General features: G+C 40.3%; 1 pseudogene; it reads right to left on the bottom strand.

Annotated features, from left to right (window-relative positions):
• Window positions 1-1,520: 1,520 nt before the first annotated feature.
• Window positions 1,521-3,013, bottom strand: LOC118573760 (annotated as a pseudogene).
• Window positions 3,014-7,494: the final 4,481 nt, after the last annotated feature.

Here is a 7,494-nt window from a genome sequence, read left to right as displayed (position 1 = left end):
TATCTCTAGGAGGCTTGTTATTTTCTGAACAGAGACAGAGAAGAAATGGGGAAAGGGGTAGATGTTGGGGTACATGGGAGGAGTGGGGAAACTGTGATCAGGATGAAAAAAATCTATTTTCAAAACAAAAAACAGTAATAAAAACCTTCTGACCAAAAAAAAGAAAAAAAAATTCCCAAGGGCAAGATGGATTCATTGTAGCACACTACCGTGCTTTCAAAGAAAAGTCACAAGCAAAACTTACCAATTTATTCAAATTAATAGAAAGCAAAAATTTCAATAGCAAGCTCCTTCTGCATAGCCTAAAACCAAAACCAGCCAGCAATACAAGAAAAAAGGAAAACTACAGGCCTATGTCTGTGATGAATACAGGTGATATTATTCTCAGAAAAACCTTTGCAAAACCAATAAAAGTTATCACACATAATTAGCAAGTTGGCTTTATCTTGGTTTCTAAGACATCTGCTATTTATTCTTTTAGTTGTCTTTCATTGAAGATTATAAGAACCTGTTTCCCTCATTGTGTGAAACTTCAGTTCTCAAAACCACAGTAAACTGCCTTTTAATAGACTCAACACCGAGAACTCTGCTACAAATTCTTCCTTGTGACTCAAATAATCTTTGGTTGTGTTGATCACGTGAGAAAGTCAATCATTTCTGCAAATCCATGTAACGCTTAGACCCAGTACCTGGCATATATTACATCCTCAATAAATGTCTGTATTCTGCAGATGTTCTGTGTAAGTTCCTTTGTGGTAGGTAGGTGAGAAGATTGAATAAATAACTCAGTCAGTCACTACTTGATGATATTTGGGTATTTGTTGCCATTAGGAATAAGAGCTGTTGTAATTTTTTTTTTTTTTTAGAGTTCTATGTCCTTTTATTTTGGAACATCTAAAATTTCAGATGGATCAACTTTTATTGTATAACCACTCACATTTAACTATCATTAATAGTTTGATACAATGATGAAAATGAAAATCAAAACATATTTAATTTAAAAACATGTAAGTATTCATTCATTTGTTCAGGACTGCCAAGTTTTCCACTCTTTGGGGTTATCACATACATTATGAAGTACACTTTTCTTTTGTTGGAGCTGAGGATGGAACCCAGGCCTTGTGCTTGCTAGGCAAGCATTCTACCACTGAGCTACATCCCCAACCCATGAAGTACACTTTCAAAGATAAAAGCTAGGCAATTAGAAACGGCAAAATTAAAAAAAAATCAGTTATTTTCTATGAAGTATGCAAAAAACACTCATTACATTAAATAATGCAGAACATATATTAAAGATTATGCTTTTGAGGTAACTTCATCATGGACTTCTGTCAGAACTACACTGTGGAATATAAAAATATTCTTAAAGTGGTATAATGAAGCATAAAAAATAAAGTATGCTTGCTAAGTTGCAAATTTATTTTAGCCATCACTCCCTACAAATAATAATCCAAAGTGGATATATACCCCATTGACTAATCCGTTAAGACGTCCCAGCCTAAGGACAGTCTGTCTTGGTTTCAGCATTTCTTCCCTGCCTTTGCATGGGTGAGGATGTGAATTTTCAGGTTATTTGACTGAATAAACCTCTTCTGGCAGGCATCAAAGGGGCACACAATCAGTGTGGATGTGGATATGGGTATGCAAGTTGAAGTCCAGCAAGAAGCGCTTCCCCACCCTTTGAATGTACATTAAAGCCTTTTCTCTCCACTATGAACCAGAAAGTGACACTTTAGTTTCAACCCTCTGCAAAAGTATTCCCGCACTCTGCACACACATGCTGTTGGGGGACTGTGGTGGTATTGTGTTCCCCACAACATTGTGCACCCTAATAAATTTATCTGGGGTCAGAGAACAGACAGCCACTGGAACAAAGCCAAAAATGGTGGCTAGAAAATGGGTCAGAGCAAGCCATAGCAGAAGCTGGGCGGTGGTGGTGCAAGCCTTTAATCCCACCACTTGGGAGGCAGAGCCAGGTGGATCTCTGTGTGTTCAAGGATACAGCCAGCATGGTGACACACGCTTTTAACCCCAAAAGCGAGTCTTTGATCCCAGGGAGTCGGGGCAAAAAGTAGAAAGATTTATAAGGCGTGAGGACCAGAAACTAGAAGCATTTGGTTAGTTAAGCATTTGGCTGGTTAAGCTTTTAGGCTTCTAACAGTAGTTCAGCTGGCACCCATTCTGGATGAGGTCTCAGAAGCTTGCAGTATGAGGAAAAAGGACCAGCTGAGGAACTAGTAAGGTGAGGAAGCTGTGGCTTGTTCTGTGTCTCTGATCACCCCAATACCTGGCCTCAGGTTTGATTTTATTAACAAGTACCTTTAAGATTCCTGCTACAGGGGACCGTGAATAAGCATGTGCTTCCTCAGGGCTGTTTTATCCCTCAGCTTCTTGCAACCAGTCTGGGGGCACTCCATCGTCGATAAAGGACCACAGTATTTACCACCATTTGGCTCCTCTCCAGTAAATCCCGCAAGCTGCTTATGATATGATAAATCTGCTTTCAATATTTTTCCAACAGGAAGCTTCTGGTTAGTCATGTACTTGGAACATCCGAGTACTGAGTTCGCTCCAACAGTCTGTTGAGGGTGTTCTTGCTTGGCCTCTCTTTTATCTTGTCCCCCCCCCCCCCCCCGCCCCCCCGCTTAGTCACGTATTCCAAAGAACTTTCAAGAAGGAAACTCGCTTTAGGGAAATGGCGAGAAAGGTATGTTTGGCTTCCTCTAGGTTTTCAAAGGCTTTAAAAAGTAAATCCTCTTCCAAAATAGGTTCAGAAAACTCACCTCTAATAATGCACTCTATATAACCATCCAGGAAGCAATCTTCCTCAGTTTGTGAGCTTGTCTCACTGTACACACACTGTAGATGGTGTATGTTATGTGGAGAAGTTCCCCTCTTGTCTTCTGGACTTGCCACACCTCCTCTTGTTTTGGGTTCACTATAAAATGAGGGCTCTTCCACCCAAGCCTTTCTGGCCACAGGTCTTTGCCATTTTCTTCACTTGCTCGTTCATGTTGTTTTGACTGCTTCCTTCTTGAATGATGAATGTAATCACCCCCAGCAAACACCTGCTATTTGGTCATTTGCAGCTGATGAAAAATCTTGGAGGCAACAGTGCGTGACAGTCCTGCTTCCTTTCATATGTAAGAGCTGATGGCTGGACTGGACATTCACAAGATCGAGAGAAAAAGCCCATCTTCTTTGCCACATGTCTGATCTTAGTCCATTCCTCTAGCATCCCTGCGATGCGCTCTGATATTTCCTACACCATTTCCTTTCTAAAATCCCAAGAAGAAATTGTTACTAAGACACAGAACATCAGTAGAAATCTATGTGGCCTCCAGCTGTTGTAATTTTTTAAAAATTATTTATTTATTTTTATTTTATGTGCATTGATATTTTTGTCTGTATGCATGTATGTATGATGGTGTCGGATCCCCTGGAACTAAAGTTACAGACAGCTGTGAGTTGTCCTGTGTGTGCTGAGAATTGAACCAAGGTCCTCTGAGAAGAGCAGCCTGTGCTCTGAACCACTGAGTCATCTCTCTAGCGCTAGCTGCTATAATCTTACATATCCTTTATTATTTTTATTTTTGGTTGATATATTTGCATATATATGGGATGAGGGACATATTTTGGTTCATTGGCTAATGATGCATAAGATTCCTTGGGTTGGGGAACAAAAAAGCTTAAATACAACTTAAGAAAAACAGGGAAATCCGGCAGTGAAGGGAATCGAACACTGGGAATGGAACCTAAGGTCTACTACAGGGAAACCCAGAACTCTGCCCCTAAGCTAATTAGGTGTTGCATCCTCTCAAATGGCATAAAAAAGACTACAACACTGGCTAAAGAGTACTAGTAAAGTCATGACTGATAACCTAGCCAAACCCATTCCCACAGGCCTAAGTCTCAGAACACTGTACTTCTAGTAAAGAACAGCAGGGTACAAATAGTTAGCAACGAATTGTTTATCTACAAATAGAAGAGGCTTAAATGGGCAAATCTTACAGGTTCAAAGAATTATATGTGTGTGTGTGTGCGTATACACACACACACACACACACACACACACACACACACACACACACACACAAAACCACCCATACTTCCTTACTTGGTGCCTCAACTTCACAGATTCTAGGCCTCTATTCTAACTTCCAGCTCATTCACTGTATATTCATGGCATCTACAACCACTGGTTAGGCTTTTTTTAATCAATCTTGGCTGTAGCTCATAATCTCTCCATCTACAAAACTTGTTATAAAGTGCCAGTATACTGCAGGAGCAGTGGTGGGGCAGGACACTAATCTGAGTACTTGGAAGACAGAGGCAGGACAAGCTCTATGAGTTTGAGGCCAGTCTGATCTATAAAACAAGTTCCAGGAGAGCAAAGACTACATAGAGAAACCCGGTCTTGAAAAACAACAAAGAACAAAACAAAACAAAACACAAAGAAGGGGACATGAGATAAAACTTCTAAGGTCTAAAAGTATGGATTTTTCTCCTCTGTTTCACCGTATCTGTCGCAAGTGGCTCAGAGAACCAAATGCAGGATGCCAGAAAAGTGAAATGTATGAGGGAAACAAAAGATCAAGAGAGTGTGAAACTAATGGGAAAGAGAGAAGTGGGTGTCGAACATAAGGCCTCAGGTGAGATAGTCTAGTGCTCTGACTTAAAGCCACATACTGAGCCTTGACCGAAGTCACCTAAAGGGACTTATGAAGCTACTGTGACATATGTTAAGCACTCCTGAAGTCAGGAATTAGAATGTAGCTAGATCCACTTCCAAGGACACAAGACTCTCAGAAGCCATTTAAACTGTCCTCCTTGTGTGAACCTAGAGTTCTCAACACCACAGTAAACTGCCATTTAATGAACCCAACACTTTGAGAACTCCCCTAAAATATCCTCATGGTGACCCAACTGACCATTGGTTGGGTTGATCATATGAGGAACGTCAGTCATCTCTGTAAAGCCATGTAATGCTTTGCCCAGTACCTGACACATATCACATCCTCAATAAATGTCTGTATTCTGTAGAAGTTCTGTGTAAGGTCCAATATGAGAGATAGGTGAGAAGATTGAAGAAATCACCTGGTCCATCACCACTGGATGTTTGGGTAATTGTAGCCATAGAAACAATAGCTGATGAAACATTTTAAAAATGATGTATTTACTTTTATTTTCTGTGCATTGGTAGTTTTGCATGCATGCATGTTCGTGTGAGGGTGTTGGATCCTCTGGAATGGAGTTACAGACGCTTGTGAGTTCTCTTGTGGGCACTTGAAAATTGAACCTGGGTCCTCTGGGAACAGCAGCCTGTGCTCTTAACCACTGAGTCATCTCTCCAGCTCCAGCTGCTCCTTAAGACTAAGGTTGCAAGCACAGGTCCTGCAGGGGTCGGTACCAAATCAACTGCTTATATGTTGTGAGTGTTAGCCTGGAATTTTGCAAGTGTTTGTGGGAATGCTAACTGTGATAGCAGGTTCGTCTTTGGCTCATTCACCTGCACTTAGGGCTTTTCTCATCCTGTAGAGTTGCTTTGTCCAGGCTCAGTGTGAGGGCTTTTGCACTGTCTTATTGTATTTTCTTTACTGGTGTTTGTTTGTGATCTCTAGCAGCCTTGTTCTTTTTTGAATAGAGACAGAGTAGACATGGGCAAACTTGTAGATGGTTTTGGGAGGTGGGAAGAGTACAAGTAGGGGAAACTGATCAGGATGAAAAGAAAATCTATTTTCAAAACAATAACCTTTAATTAAACGTCTCTGACTAAAAAAAAGAAAATAATCTCAATGAATAGAAGGAAAAGAGATCAAGAGCCTACTCCTTCTGCACAGTTTAATACTGTAAGCAGGTAGCAACACAAAAATAAAGGAAAACTACTTGCCTATATCTATGAGGAACACAGGTGAAAATATTCTCAGTAAAAACACTTGGAAAACCAAGAAACTTGTATATCAGGGTTATCAAACACCATTAACAAGACGGCTTTATCTTGGTTTCTAACACATCTGTTATTTATTTTTTAGTTGTCTTTTATTGACAAAATTACATACAATATATTTTGATCATGTTTTTCCAGCCCCAATTTCTTAGATTCTCCCAACTTTATGCAGAAGCAGTAACCTTATTACTTGCTTGATGCATTTAGCTTTTTCAGACTTTTTTCTTATACAACCCAGGACCACCTGACCTAGGGTGGCACAGTCCACTTTGGGCTGTTCGCCTTTATGTCAATCATTAATTAAGAAAATGACAAACAGACATGCCCATATACCAGTCTCATGAAGGCAATCCTTCAGTTATGGTTTCTGCTTTCCAAGTACTTCCCGTTTGGGTTATGTTCACAGGAAGTAAAGAGGACAGTAGTATCTGGGATTTTCATCAGAGTTCTCAAACCAAAGCATGCTCTGTATGTCAGTAAAGTTCAGTGCCATATCCCTGGGAACATGAATGGTGCTTCTAAAGTCACATTTATTTTCACCAGAATCCATGGTGTCTCATTCACTACTAGCAAATGCTATTTGAATTCCTCTATCCAAGATGGCAGGCTGTGGAAGCTGCCACTTTGATCATATAGACAAAGACAACAGAATGCCTGTTTCAGCAGTAAGGCTACACCACGCTCATTCCACAGCATTCTAGGCTTACCATTGATTCAAAAACAAACCAGTCTCCAAATCTTGCTCTCAGAATTGCACCCTAGTGGTGGCCACCTCAGTGCAGTGTCAAAGCAGAAAAAAATAGGTCAGGCAAGTTTTGCCCCACACAGTTTTGAGTTGGGGACCATGATGATCTTCATGATTTATAAGTTCACTGAAAGCAAAAATCCAAAACTCCTGACAATTAACACCATGACCAGGTGATGTTCTCAAGCAATGAGTCTGACATTTTAGACACTCTCCTATAGATGGAACCGTCTTGTTAAATAAGAAAAACACAGAAGTCAGAAGCAGAGTTAAAAACCAAGAGATCAGAGCAATAGCTGTGAGCCTTACCCTTCACTGCTTCTGCTGTCTTTCCTCTCCACCAGAGAGCTACATCTGTGTGTCCTCTTCTTTACAGACTTTCTGTTCTATTTTCTCATTGGTTGTAAACCCAGCCACATGACCTCCTCATCACCGACTGTTTGAACAGACATCCAGGTCTTCTATGGTTGGTACTGAGATTAAAGGCTTAGGAAATGGATAAGAACAGTAGATTCTAATACATCTAATACTCTGTATTTGCTAGAATGAGAAACGATTGTATATCAACTGCATTTGTCAATGGGGGCTTAAGAGTGACTTTGCTTACCAGAAAAGAATGATTGTTCATAGGACCAGAGACTGTATGTGGTTAAACTCCATTCATGAAAGAGACTTCAACCCCCAGTTCTCTTACAAAAAGAACACTCTGTTTTTCAGAAAGACGCACGCTCTTCTTTACTGTTTTTCCAATGCAGAGAGAAGATCGAGCTTGCTAAGAACAAAAGAACTGTGCTTTCTAATG

Source organism: Onychomys torridus, chromosome X (assembly GCF_903995425.1).
Source record: "Onychomys torridus chromosome X, mOncTor1.1, whole genome shotgun sequence".
NCBI classification, from domain to species: Eukaryota; Metazoa; Chordata; class Mammalia; order Rodentia; family Cricetidae; genus Onychomys; species Onychomys torridus.
The sequence above is the reverse complement of the archived record's forward strand: the minus strand, read 5'-3'. Positions and strand labels throughout refer to the sequence as shown.